Source organism: Aethalodelphis obliquidens, unplaced genomic scaffold, assembly GCF_003676395.1.
Source record: "Aethalodelphis obliquidens isolate GAN/ISIS:26980383/991018 unplaced genomic scaffold, ASM367639v1 scaffold51, whole genome shotgun sequence".
In the NCBI taxonomy this organism is placed as follows: Eukaryota; Metazoa; Chordata; class Mammalia; order Artiodactyla; family Delphinidae; genus Aethalodelphis; species Aethalodelphis obliquidens.
The window spans coordinates 5,133,956-5,148,967 of NW_020837995.1; the positions used below are offsets into that span (position 1 = coordinate 5,133,956).

At 38.9% G+C, this 15,012-nt stretch overlaps 1 protein-coding gene across 9 annotated transcripts in view; it reads right to left on the reverse strand.

Moving 5' to 3' along the window:
- MEIS2 (Meis homeobox 2) overlaps positions 1-15,012 on the reverse strand; it is a 201,575-nt gene that overhangs the window by 63,093 nt on the left and 123,470 nt on the right. The gene's annotated exons all lie outside the window — the stretch shown is intronic.

Sequence of the window (15,012 nt, forward strand, 5' to 3'; positions counted from 1 at the left end):
TTTTTGTCCAAACTGGAACCAATTTATCATAATCTTTATTCCACGTTGAAAGGATTTATACGGATGTTTTAGAATACTTCAAGTGATATTTCTAATCATCTCATGAATTAGAAGTACACAGTAAATGAAAAAGGTAGTTTTTGCAAGGTTAAAAAATTGGAAACAACCTGTCAAATGGATCATAGTTAAATAAAATGGGAGATTCTCATGAAAAGGTTTTCCCCACATATTGTTGCATGAAAAAAGTAAACTGTAGAACAACATGTATTACCAATTTTTGTAAAACAGATAAACAGCTAAATAAATAAATTAATTAAATGCACACATATCTATGCTTGTCATGCAAGGAAAACATCTGGAAAAACACACACACCCCGTGCTCTGTACAGCTTCATGTTGTATAGGGCATGGGGTGCAGGCTTTTACTTTCTGTTTATATACTCCTAGGTTGTCTGCATGTTTACTGCTGCAAACAATTTTTTTAAATCCAATATTAATTTTAAAGTAATATTAATTTATTATAATTATAATTAATTTATACACTCCATATTTTTTTAAAAACATAGCAATTTAACTTTTTATACAATTAGATATTCTCTTCTGTTATGGTAACTTTTTCACTGGATACTTTTAAAAGCAGGACACCTTGAGAATTAGTTCTTAAGGTTACTTTCCTACCCTATGAGTTCGACTCACTGGTCTATAAAGTTTACTAGATGAGGGCTTCTGTGGTGGCGCAGTGGTTGAGAGTCCGCCTGCTAATGCAGGGGACACGGGTTCGTGCCGCAGTCCGGGAGGATCCCACGTGCCGTGGAGTGGCTGGGCCCGTGAGCCACGGCCGCTGAGCCTGCGCATCCGGAGCCTGTGCTCCGCCATGGGAGAGGCCACAGCAGTGAGAGTCCCACGTACACCAAAAAAAAAAAAAAAAGTTTACTAGATGAGCTCTTGAAAGAACACTGTGCAATTTGTCAAATTTCTTCTGTAATGATGTAATATAGCCTTTGAGACAAACGATCAAGTAACTTGTTGGGCAGGTTCTTAGTTTCAGCAAATACTTGGAACTTGGTCATCATAATCACCACTTCCTTTTCCTCAATCCACCCCTAAGATACGACTTATTTTATAGAGTTAATTCAGGTGACCTTGAGTTTGATGATGCCACTTGTAGATGAAACCCTCTAAGCAATTTCTCTAATATGGACAATGAAACAGCACTGGGTAAATATCACTTATTGCTCTGGGACCAGGCTTATTGAACTGGTACAAATAGATGGTGCTAAAGGCCTAACCCTTGAAAAAAATCAATGCATTTTCATAGAATGTCAAACTTATTCAGTGGCCATTAATTTAACACCTTTTCTTATGTAAACAGAAATTCTGACGCCATGATTAGAATGTATACTGCAAATGAAATGTGAAAATAAAATTGGAAACAAGATATTTCCTTCCCACTAAATTCACATAGTGAGGGCTTCCCTGGTGGCGCAGTGGTTAAGAATCTGCCTGCCAAGGCAGGGGACACGGGTTCGATCCCTGGTCCGGGAAGATCCCACATGTGGCGGAGCAACTAAGCCTGTGCGCCACAGCTACTGAGCCTGCACTCTAAAGCCCGCGAGCCCCAACTACTGAAGCCTGCGTGCGTAGAGCCCGTGCTCCGCAACAAGAGAAGCCACCTCAATGAGAAACCCGCACACTGCAACTTAGAGCAGTCTCCGCTCGCCGCAGCTAGAGAAAGCCCGAGTGCAGCAACAAAGACCCAATGCAGCCAAAAATAACTAAATAAAATAAATGAATTTATAAAAAAAAAAATTCACATAGTGATTTACTTGGTATTTATAATTTTTAGCCCTTCATTGTCCTGTCTTATTTTCACAACTTGTCTTTATTAAGTATAACTTTCTGAGAGTAAAGCCTTAGGTATTTAAAATTTTTTTATTTCTCCCCCCACTCTGTCTCAGTGTCTTTAAAGATCTGTAGAGGGCTTCCCTGGTGGCGCAGTGGTTGAGAGTCCGCCTGCCGATGCAGGGGACACGGGTTTGTGCCCCGGTCCCGGAAGATCCCACATGCCGCGGAGCGGCTGGGCCCATGAGCCATGGCCGCTGAGCCTGCGTGTCCGGAGCCTGTGCTCCGCAACAAGAGAGGCCACAACAGTGAGAGGCCCGCGTACCGCAAAAAAAAAAGAAAAAAAAATGTGTAGAAAGAGTGAAAAAAAATAGACGTTAAGTTCTCATTCAAGCTTTGTCAGTAGTTCTGCCACCTTAAACAAGACTGTGCCTGGGACTTAGTCTCTGTAATAGTAAAATGAGGTTAACAAAGCTATACGTGGTTTATAAAATATCTATGGAGATTATAATAATAAAGTTTGTGATGGTTAGTTCTGAACCTCACTGACTCTCTCACTCCCTCTCTCCCCCCCACACACACACATATACACATACACACACACCCCCCCTCTCCTCTCAAGTTGTCTGAGCTTCTAATCACTACCTCAGGATGCAGGAGCAACCTGCAACCCTTTGCTCTTCCATTGCCAGGCTAACGTCGGGTTTCTACAGAAGCACTTCTACATGAAGAAACATGATGTATCTCCTGCTTTGAGTTACTATTTGTAAATCTGCATTTTCTGGGTGTCTTATCCTTGTCCTAGTTCTTGAGATCAGAACCACAAAATATTAGAGCTAAAAAAGTCTTTAAACAGAACCCTGTCTTGCGACCTAATTTATGTAGATGAAGAAACCAAGACGCAATGGCTTAATTAACACTCCAGGTCATAGAAACAGGCAGTGGTAAGGCTGGGATAACCACCCGCTCTACTGATATTTAGTGGAGGACTTTCCCATTCTAACATTAAAGTTTTTTACTGAAGTACCTTTTCCCTTTTCTTTTGGTAAATGTGCCTTGATTTTTTTTTTTTTTTTTTTTTTGGCGGTACGCGGGCCTCTCACTGTTGTGGCCTCTCCCGTTGCGGAGCACAGGCTCCGGACGCGCAGGCCCAGCGGCCATGGCTCACGGGCCCAGCCGCTCCGCGGCATGTGGGATCTTCCCGGACCGGGGCACGAACCCGTGTCCCCTGCATCGGCAGGCGGACTCTCAACCACTGCGCCACCAGGGAAGCCCAAAAGTGCCTTGATTTTACTTCAGGGATGTACTCAGGGCTTAGCCAATCAACATAGTTAATCATTCTGGCTGCTCTGAAGATGGAACCCAAGTTAGGTTAATGGGAGTCAGTAGGACTGTCAGTCAAAGGTGTTCTCTTTTCACTGGGGTTACTAAGTCAGTAGAATTTGTGCCTGGAGTTGTTGATGGCCATTATTGCCACCAAATGGACACAGCCTGATTGAGAATGAAGCCCACACAGACAAAAGCAGAGCCAGTAGCTATAAAGAACAGACTTGTGCACATTTCTGCCCTTGGATCCAGCTTTATCTAAATCCAGCCGCCCTTTACCTTTCAGCTACTTGAGCCAATTTATTAGTGCTGACTAATACATACAGCACAATTCAGATTATCAGAAAATTTCTCAGTTTACTCCATATTCCCCTCCAGCTTAAAATGATCATTGATTTTTCTTAAAAAAAGAGAAGGATGGTGAGGAAAAGGAGGGAGGCAGGGTGGGGGGAAGAAGAAGAGGCAAACCATTTTGCTTTAATCTAGATTCTGATCAAACATGGCAAAAATCTTGAGGATTTGGGATTTTTAAAAAAGTTGATCAGAGTTGTGATCCTAATAGATTAAAAAATCACCTAACTTGGAAGATAGAGGTTTAAGCATGCAATGTATATGGAACTGTGAAAATTTTATATCTTTTTTCTAATTCGAAACCCAAAGTATAAGGTAGACTTTTTATAATGACCATAGGGAGAGTAAATTTCAGTATGCTTCTCTGTGTCAAGTTGAAACTCTTAAGGGGGATGCATATAAATTTGCTCATCGAAATACCTGAGAAACACACTTAGACGCAAAAACCGTACAGAAACCCAAGGCTGTGATCATGAAAAAATGACACAAAAACCGTTGCAATCGTCTGGCTAATTTAGCATTATTTGATTTAAGTAAAATTCCCAGCTGCTGAAGGAGTGCGTATTTCAAATGTGTGATCACAACATTCCCTTCCATTTCCATGATGCTGGCTTGTCCATTGTGGTCAGTCCAACACTGGGTCCAGCAGAAAATCCTCACTAGCCTGGACTAGTCACCTTCCTCCAAAATTCCACAGTGCCTTCTCTCCTCCTCTCTTGTGTTTTTATTCACTTCACATTATCTTTTATGTATATATGTGTCCTTGTGTTATAGCCCTCGCTGCACTGCAATTCATTTGAGGACAGAGTTCAAGCCTTTAACCTTGAACCCTCTACAGCAGGGGTCCTCAACCCCCGGGCCGCGGACTGGTACTGGACCAGTACCCTGTTAGGAACTGGGTCGCACAACAGGAGGTGAGCGGGGAACAAACGAGCAAAGCTTCATCTGCCACTCCCCGTGGCTCGCATTACTGCCTAAACCATTGCCCCCATTGCTCGCATTACCGCCTGAACTATCCCACAGCCTCCGCCTGCCTGCCCCCTTCCACCGCGGTGGAAAAACTGTCTTCCACCAAACAGGTCCCTGGTGCCAAAAAGGTTGGGGACTGCTGCTCTACAGCACTTAGAATGTTTCCTACAGAATAGGTACTCAGTACATACTTGTTTGTGAGTACATTATTTCTTAAATTGACACTGTTTTCCATCAGGAAGGACTGACAGTGCCACATATATGATGCATAAAAACCCAGATAAATATGGGGAGATTCAGAGCGTCATTTGACTGTTTTACTGACACAGTATTTGGATATTTGAAAACATCTACTGAATTTTTCACTTTTCATCCAGATGTTTGGTGTCATGGAAACCCAGATTCTAGATTTAAATTAGCTGGGTTTTTTTAATGCCAGATGTATATTTGGGAGGCAGAAAATGTGGCTATTTCAGGAGATTCATTTCCATTTGAGTTCACGTGGAAGTAAACAGATTACATGATAATAATCACATCTTTTAAAATTCAGAAAATGTTGCAGAGATTTTAATAATAGTCAGATCCTAAGAGATTAACATGTTTGGTTGATATTTAGAGCCACGGTAGGAAGGCCTCATTAAAAAGAGCAAAGAGAAAAGCACACGCTCCTTTGTAGATAAGCTGAAGGAATACTGAATGAGCCTAATGGATTATCATACAGAGATTTTAAGAACAGTTATTAAATTATTATTATCAAGATATAGATAAAACAGAAAAATGGAGAAGGAATTTTTCATGAAACCAAGGTTAATGACTGAAAGGAAAAAAAGCGTCTTAGGACTAAGAAGAAACACTTTGTGCATCTGCAAAGGGAAATGTTACATCTACCTACTGCAATGGTACAAAGGGAATTCATACCGGCAGGAGTGATACAATTAAAAGACGGTCAGAAACCATCAACACTCATTTGACTTCTAAACTTCCAGAGACGTAAAAAATATATTAGAAAAACACATTTGCAGATAGGAGTCAGAATTTTAAGTGCAATGAATATAATTATTTTCCCATTGATTGAGATTTTAAAGCTGAGCACAGTCTTATTTTGAAAATAACAGCAATATATTCCTAAGGCTAGAGAAAGATAATTTTTATTTAACATTTGTTAGGACGCTCCCATGAGCTGCTTGGCCATGCGTGTTATGCTGCCTACATGGCTAATGGGTAATCTTACCAAATGAGCCAAAGGCCACAAATAAGGCCTTGACTCATTTAACAATCATTTCACATTTCCACACTATGACCAAATTAATATTTTACGGGGCTACTCAGTTCTACAGCCAGACCACTTTTCCAAAAAATTGAATTTTGTGCTTATTTATTTTATGGATCATTTGTTGCAATAGATTTTTCAAAACAGGTTTAGGCTATTTAGATTTTTCAGTGTACTGCAAAAGCAAAACTTACAGACTCAGAGTTTTAGACCTAGAAAGGACATCAGAAGTCATGTAACACAAACTTTCTCATTTTATGTCTAATAAAACTAAGGCTGGGCTTCCCTGGTGGCGCAGTGGTTGAGAGTCTGCCTGCCAATGCAGGCGACACGGGTTCGTGCCCCGGTCCGGGAAGATCCCACATGCCGCGGAGCGGCTGGGCCCGTGAGCCATGGCCGCTGGGCCTGCGCGTCCAGAGCCTGTGCTCCGCAACGGGAGAGGCCACAGCAGTGAGAGGCCCGCGTACCGCAAACAAACAAACAAACAAAAACAAAAACAAGCACACAAACAAAAAAAAGCTAAGGCTGACTGAAACAAAGTGGCTTGCCCCAAACTTTGTTGGCCTCCTCCTTTTTAAAAGATGTCCCTGACTTCCCCAGAAAGAACAAGTTTCACACTCATATAATCTCGAAGAATATTTCTTACGGAACGTGTTATTTCTACCTAGGAATTATGGATACCAGTAGGCAGATTTTATCCTGTAAGTTACTTACTATCCATATCCTATATATTCCTATGTCACTCTATATTTCTTCATTTGCCACACTGCATTGCAAATACTTGCTTATTTGTCAATCTCGCCTATTGGACTCTGCTCCTTGAGAGCAGGGACTGGCTATCCATATTTTACTTCCAGAATCTAGTTCACTGCCTAGCATGCAAAAGGTATCAGTTAGTGCATGTTGAATTAATCAAGTTTGCGAATGGAAATAAGTGAAATGTTTGCATCCGAAAAATACTATTCTGAAACGAGAGAAAGGGAAGTCGGTTGAGGTGAAAACTAGATACCAAATGAGAAGAGAAATTTAAGGAAGGAGACACTTAACAAGGCAGATAATACCAACTTCTCTCCCACACTGAATATGAAATGGTGAAAATCAGCTCTTATTTAAAACAAGAGTATAACTTTATATATGTAGAGAACCAAGTGGAAATTGGCAAATTCAGATGGTAACACTAAGAAGCTGTGGAAAAGAAGTAAGTGTATGGGACTTTTAATTAACATTTAATTACTTCTTGTCAAAAAGGCTAAGCAGTTGCTTTAAAGTTATATAATGTCCAGACAATTGACATACTTGTATCTAGTCTTATGACAACAACCCTACTGAACAGGTCCAGACACAGTGGCATAAGGGACTGAATTAGAAGGAAATAAGTTTAGCTATTAATCCATTACATTTCTTTAATAACCTGAAAAACGTCTGAATAGAAAATTGTGGGGTATCCGTGCTTTGTGTCCATCTAGAGGGGTGGGATAGGGAGAGTGGGAGGGAGACACAAGAGGGAGGAGATATGGGGATATATGTATATGCATAGCTGATTCACTTTGTCATACAGGAGAAATTAACACACCATTGTAAAGCAATTATACTCCAATAAAGATGCTAAAAAAATTGTGTGGTAAATATTAAAGAATTATTAAACAAGTTTACAAGAAATAATAAACAATTCCAGTATGTTCAGTCCAATTTCATCTGCATGGACCATGCTATAAATAATTTTGTCTGATTCCCTTAACAATGCACTGAAAGTCTAACTTGACAAGGGAAAGCTATCATGGATTTAAAGAGGAAGGAGTTGTTTAAAGAAACAGGGTTATCTCTTTTTCAAAAAGTTATTATCTCTAGAGTAAGCAGTGGAAATGTTGTGGATATTATCTTCTTTGCTCATCTCAGAGTACAGGATAAGAGAATGGGGTTAATGATAAGCTAAAAAGTCATAAAAATAAGAAGGAAGTAGCTGTAAACTAATGACTTCTTGTGATGCATAGCAGTGGTTAAAAAGAAAACTTTAGTAGTGACTGACCATTTCTTGCACCATATTGTAGAGAAGGTTTTAATCAGAGTGGCTATGATGAAACAGAGCTCCTTAATGAGTTAATTCTTTCATTTTACAGTTCACCAAGATACAAACTCTAAGGTGTAAAATACGAGCATTAGGAAATTGGTTCAGAGGTTCCGAACTGGCTTCTTTTCCTAACATATACAGAGCTTCTTTTTGCATATAAATGAGCATGAGATACAACTCTATACTTAGAGATATACTCTAAAAAAGGGGAAGTGGGCTAAAAAAAATACTTGACTTTTAAAAATTATAGCTCCATATTCTCTAAATGTTTCGGAACTTATCTGACTTTTAAAACTGTGGGAGAAAGATCATTATGTCTGTCCAGAAATTATGAAAAAGTAAGCCGAAGATATTACCCAAGTGTTTACCTTAGTTATGCGTGGTACTAGTAAATAAAGCAACCAATTGGTACCCTAATAAGAACACTCCTAACTGAGCCATCCAAAAAGGTCAGTTAGCAGTATTTATTTTGGAATTCCCCACACTTTTATCTTATCAAGTTGTTTTTCCTTCCCTTTTTTAGAGTGCCTGTTTAGTGAAAGCTAACTAATCCATCAAGATGGAGACAGAACAAGATACCGCCACAGCATTTATCTATCTTTGTACATATACTGTCCCCGTTCCTATTTTACCTAAGCTTTAGAACATGCAAATACTTTAAATAAAGAGTGTTTCTAAGCGGATGGAAAAAATCGATTTGTGAGTTTCTAATTTGTATTTAGAGCAAATCAACTCATCAGTAAGTAGAAGTCCTTCAAAATGTCTTTTGAACATACTTATGAGTATGTCTCTTCTGGTAATTAAGTACATAAGATCATAAACTATCTAATCCATGTCATAAGCAAACAAAATGAAAAAAATATATGTCCATAAAAATATGCCTTTATGACTCTGAATATCTATTGACTAGACATTTACTCATTCAAGGTAAAAGTGATTAAATATTGAAATACCAAATCATTTGATAGTATTTAACCTTTTACCATGATAATTGAATGCTATGCTAAGTAAATCTGAATAAGTTAAAAATATGTGCACTAAGAGAAAATACAAACACAGAAATTAAAAGTGTCATGAAAAAACAATAAGGATATATGCTAATATATGTTAGGAGCTTGCTTAAATATTAGTAGGTGGCTATTTTCTTTCTAATTTGCACAGGAAATCAGAAAATATTAAGAAAAAGCTCCTCTTAGCTTGGGTAGCTAAGCTGACCTCGCAGAAAGTATCTGCATCTGCTTATCAACTTGGATAAAAGAAAGAGAAGTAATGGGGAAATACTAAAAATATGAATATTTGAAATTATTTTACTGGCCAATTTTTTCCAATCCATTAAGTGATAAGATTTTACAGAAAACAATAGCTACTTCTTTTTTTTTTTTTTTTTTTGCGGTACGCGGGCCTCTCACTGTTGTGGCCTCTCCCGTTGGCGGAGCACAGGCTCCGGACGCGCAGGCTCAGCGGCCATGGCTCACGGGCCCAGCCGCTCTGCGGTACGTGGGATCTTCCTGGACTGGGGCACGAACCCGTGTCCCCTGCCTCGGCAGGCGGACTCTCAACCACTGCGCCACCAGGAAAGCCCAAATAGCTACTTCTTATTCCTCCTGCTTTGTATATTAGAAATTGGTAGTGTGTTTTTTCATTCTTAGAACAAATAATTCTATTTTTTTGCATGAAAACATTTCTTACAAGGATATAATAAGCCCTGAAAATGGTGTCTCCACAAAAATTGGAGTTTAAAAGAACGGACCTTTAATGCAGCTGAATTCAACTGGTATGGACCACTATGGCCGGCATCTGCTCTGATTAGTTGAACATCCATTCTGATTGTTGGTGCCTGTTAAATACTTTGGATATTACCCGTGGCTTTTCTTCATGATGGACAGAGCCCTCTAACATTTCTGATACCTGCTTGGTATGTTGTACCTTTAGCAGATGAATTTAAATTTGACCCATGTTCTGCCATAATACAAACAGCATTAATATTTCAGAGTAAGGTGAGTTGACCAATTGACCATAGGGAATGAAATAAGGTAGTTTGAAGTCTGAAGGCACCTTGAATACTCAGGTGTAACTGACTGAATCATATGCATTATTTAAATAATTTAAATACTCTTATTGGAGTAATTGGAAATATACCCTCATGCAACATAAGCTGAGTGGGTTTAGTTCTCTAAGGAGTTAGCAAAACACTTAAGGATTGCCACATGGCAAGAAATAAACCACAAATGGCCTTTAGATTCTAGTGGAAAATCATGAAGTAAATCCAAGGTATTATTCTATGTACATTCCATGCAAGTATTGACTGTGCTTTAACTAAATAAGGACATTTTCTTAGGCCAGATAAGACAGAGTAGTTTTTAGCAAGAGGTAAATAGGAGGAGTCAAAAATTATCTCAAAGAATTAAAAAATGTCAATAAAAATCACCATCAACTCAAGACTCTGATCCTCCATATAAGATCGTGACTTGGATTTGATCTGAATATTGGAGGAAAGTAGACTGACAAACTCTCCTCCTTTGCATAGTCCCAGCTGACAACCAGTATCTAACAATCAGACTTGACAATCAGTTTCTAACCTGGCAGAAACTAAAGAAAAGACTTTTTCAATACAGGTGTTAGAACATCTAAAATTTTTATACAGTGAAGGAACTACAGAAAGGGAGGAAATTCAAAAGGAAATGTATAAACCCCTACTTTAAAGGTTTTCATCTTTTTTCTAAACTAACCAGCCAATTTTGAAATGGCCTGGGAATATACTAGTATAAGGAATGAATAAACCTGTGTACATTTTTATCATAGTGATAGTTGTATAATTCTACAAACATTGATGGATAGATGCCAGGTCCTGGGCTAAAAATTTAACAAGCCAGGGGTCTGAAGCAATGAAAGAACTGCTAGAAATTGAGATGGGTATTTTCACATTTGACTGGTTATGTTCTCTTTTCTTCAAACTCCTAAACACATCCTCCCTTTTATTTTAAGTGACTGGAATGCTAAAGATGTTACAGAACCTAGAACCATTCTCTGGAGACATTCCTTTTCTTTAACTCCTTGGACATTTGGGAATTCAGTTCATAATAAGTATAAATATTGTAAGCTGAATTACTAAAGGAGCTTGCTATTTGCTAAAGTGAATTCTTTCATAAGATAATGTTCTTGCAAAGCAATTAATACCCCCGGTGGACTAATGCTTTTCTATTTTTTTTAATGAACAAATTTAGATGTTTACAAGACATGCCAAATGAAACATTCTGATGGATTTATTAATAAGCGCTTGGATTTTCACTTGTGCTTTTCTCACAGCTGTATACACAGCTTCTAGAAAAGTGCTTGGGAGAGCAGTACAAGCTCAATAAATATTTGGTAAATGAGTAAATAAAGAAATAATTTTCAGTGCTTGGCCTGAGACTGAAGTATGGAGTGTCTCATTTCAAGTGCACAAGGGAAGCAGGAGAGATATCAGCGTTTAGGCTTTTACCTTCTCACATTCATAGTTAGAACCACCTAGTTGGGAGGAGGCTAATGGCAAGGGGATGGGAAGTTTCTGCATGTTACAGATTTAAAAGCATACTCTCTGTCGATTTATTTACACTACTGAAAATCTGAACTGGTTTTTTTCTTTCCCACAAGGAATTATATATTTCTAGGCCCATATTGACTAAGATCTAGGGGGAAAAACCTATAGAAAGCCCCACAGAGCTTACAACAATTGTCTAGGCAGAAGTATATGGCTGTCACACTAAGGCAGTAACACTTTCCATGATTTAAACCCTAGTGGATAAACATTTGAATTTAAAGTGTAGATACATTTGGGAAACACTCAGCCAACTCAGGAAACACATGTGCTATGGAGCCATCAGGTCATACTTCAGGTGGAGCCCTGGGAAATTTTTTGGAAAATACTGGTAGAAATAGAGTGGAAGAAGAGAGAGAGAGTGCATAAATCCATTAGCGATTGCATTTATAGTTCTTTCCATCTGTCATTTTCAAAGCATTTTTCTAATATTAGCTGCTGAAGTTCTAAGTGCACATGGCTCACATCCATTGTCTCATCTCACTTGGTAAAGGTAAAGAATGGAATGCAGGAAGCATAAGTGACTTACCACTTGTCTGTGATCCAGGCATAATTAAATGCAAAGACTTAAGCCTTGAGTTCTCAAGGTCTTTCCCTATGCTGAAAATCTATGAGGCCAACTATTTCCTAGGAATATTTTTTTTGCGTTTCAACAAAACCTTCATTCTTACTCTCTATGTAGATTAGAGAGAAAGCTTACAGTGTGAAAATACTGCTGAAGCTACCCATTATAACAATCTATTATATTGAAGACTTGACTGTACCAACTCAAGGCAAGAAAGGCCAACTTACAGAATCATGTGACATTGGCAAGATTTGACTAATTGTGTGAGGCCTACAGTTGCCATCAAAACCATGCAACACAATGGATTTCTAAGATACTTGTTTCGGTTTTACCTAAGCAAAACAATTTTGTAGTTTAATTAAACTCATACCTCTCTGTTTCTCCAGAATCTAAGTGACATTTTAGAGTCTGCTTATGACCAAGACAAATAAATGGTCTAAATCATTTAACAAAATTGCCTGAAGAAATTAATAGCCATAATTTAGGAAGTTGTATGGGAATCCTAAAGAGTTACACCATTAGGTCAGTTATTTTAAACTTTAAAATAGATACGTGCCTCTCACTAGAACACAAGCTCCTTGAGGACTGGGAATTTGAAAGAAGCAATTAGAAAAATTTCATTGAGTGAACTGTCCCTACCTAGGCTACACTTGCACTTGAGTTAAGAGAGTTGGAAGTCTGGAAGCTCCTCATGGCTAATGCCTGCAACACACTGTGATAATGACCAAGAGACTAATCATTCAAGTGAGAAAAAGGTTTGGCAAATCCAAGGAAAAAGGAGCTCACGGTTATTCATGCAGTGAAATTACAAAAAAAAACAACAAAAAAAAACAACTTATAAAGAAATGCAGGCCATATCTCATGAGGGGAAGAAGAAACTAAAAAATTTAAGAGACAAAGCCAGTCTATACAAATTAGAATAATATATGCACAAATCTCTAGAGAAACTCTATTCTATCACAATTAATGCAGAGACTGCAATCAAGCCAGGCTAATTTCAATAGATTCCAAGTTTTGAACAGTTCCTAGACTATCCAAGTGGGAATTTGGCCAGGACGCTGGGGTTAATAATTCATTTTGAGAGAGGCTAATTCTTTGGGAAGCAGCCCACTCTGCAGGAGGAAACATTTGGCCCATGTGAGCAAATCTGCTCTTCAAGATCACCCTCTATTAGCTCCACAAGACACTTTTTTGGAGGGGGGTTGGGAGTCAGTTTACTTTCTCATGCGTATAGAAATATTTATCATGTTTTTAATAATATATATATTAATGTCAGAGAAATGATTCAAACATATACATGAAATGTTTGTATTCTTAAAGAATAGTCTTTACACCAACTTTCAATTACCACGATCAGAGTATAGGGTCATCAGGAAAAGCACTGTGGCAAAATATACAGTCTCTGGAATCAGACAGTCCTGGTTTTAATCTTGGCCTCAAGGATTAGTAACTGTGAAACTTTGAAGAGGCTACCAAACCACCCTAGGACTCAGGTTCATCACTCATAACATAGAAATATTAACAGTGCCTACCTCAGAGGGGTCTCATGAGGCTTAAATAAGTCACTTATTAATTGAACAAACAGTTAATTCAGTGCCAGGAACTGTTACATGCACTGGGAATACAGTCATAAGCAAAAGAGACAAATTTGTGACCTCATGGAACTTATATTCTGATAGGGAATATAGGCAATAAACAAAAACTAGAATTTGCCTGGAGGTGATAAGTTTTATTTAAAAAAATCTTCATTGAGGTTATTTCTATACTGAGGTAGAAAGTGACTGGGAAAATTGATCTTTTATACTGGGTGGTCAGGGAGAGCATTCTGAGAAGGTGACATCTGAGCAGACATTTGTGGAAGTCAGCGTCAGCTAGGAGGCGTAAAGAGCAGAGCAGGAGGCCAGGGTCCTACAGCACAGAGAGGGGCAGAGTGGAAGGATGGGGCTGGAAAAGCAGCCCGTGTAGACCATCCCAGGTCTTGCAGGTAATCTTAAAGGACTGAAGTACTAACACGTTGTCTGGCATATAATAATTAAGCACATAAATAGTAGCTATTTATTTATTCATATTGGGTAAATAGAGTCACAAATCAGAACCCCTCATCGTTTCCATTGCTCTGCCACGTCGCTGGAGATTTCCACATCAGTCCTGTTATCTTAACAAAGCTAACTGATACCTTTCACATTTTAAATGCTCATGGATATCACCAGTGGTTCCAAATATAAATGTTCTCTCGGGTGTGTAGTTATTCAACATTGTATTTGCCTGTTAACTGGTCTTAAAAGTGAGGGGTTAACAGCGGGTGCAAAAAGAATCTTCAACTGGGGCATGTGTAGTGGGGGATAAGTTAGTACAGTATCCTTTGTGCTTTCCCCAGGAACAGCAGAAATTGGGTGTTACTTCATACTTAGCTGATCTGGAAGAAAATCTTCCATGGTTTTCATGTCTCTTAAATCTGACTACAATTCAATACAAATCACCACCAGCACCCATGCAAGCTATAGCATGAGTCATTCATACTCCTCCCAAATCTTGCATGGCTCCATGTCACCAATAAAACAGATTTTTGGCCTGTAGTGAACGGCTTTTCACGATCTGGCCTCAACCCATCTTTCCAAACTTATATCCCATTATTCTACAGAACACATGTAAAGTCCTAACCAAACCACACTGGCTTCTCTGCTCATTTTATTCCTATACTGCTGCCATCAAAACGCTTCCCATATTGTAGATATTTCAAATGGTCACCATTATTTGGGGCTTTCTTCCCATTTTATACACACAGAAGTCTATGCTTCCCAGCCCCTCTGCACCTCCCTTTTCCATGAATTGGGCAGGACCATGTGACTAGTTCTAGACAAATGACTGTGATTGAGGGGACATGCGCTATTTTGGAGCTGATGAATTCACTTGCTGATGTGAACTCCCCAGGCCCTCTCTCTTGCTGCTGTAATCAAGGGGCTACTTGTTGGGAGGTGCCAGAAGATGGAAGGACCTTACAGGCTAAACTTGCATATGGAGGACGGCTGCTTCAGAGAGTATAA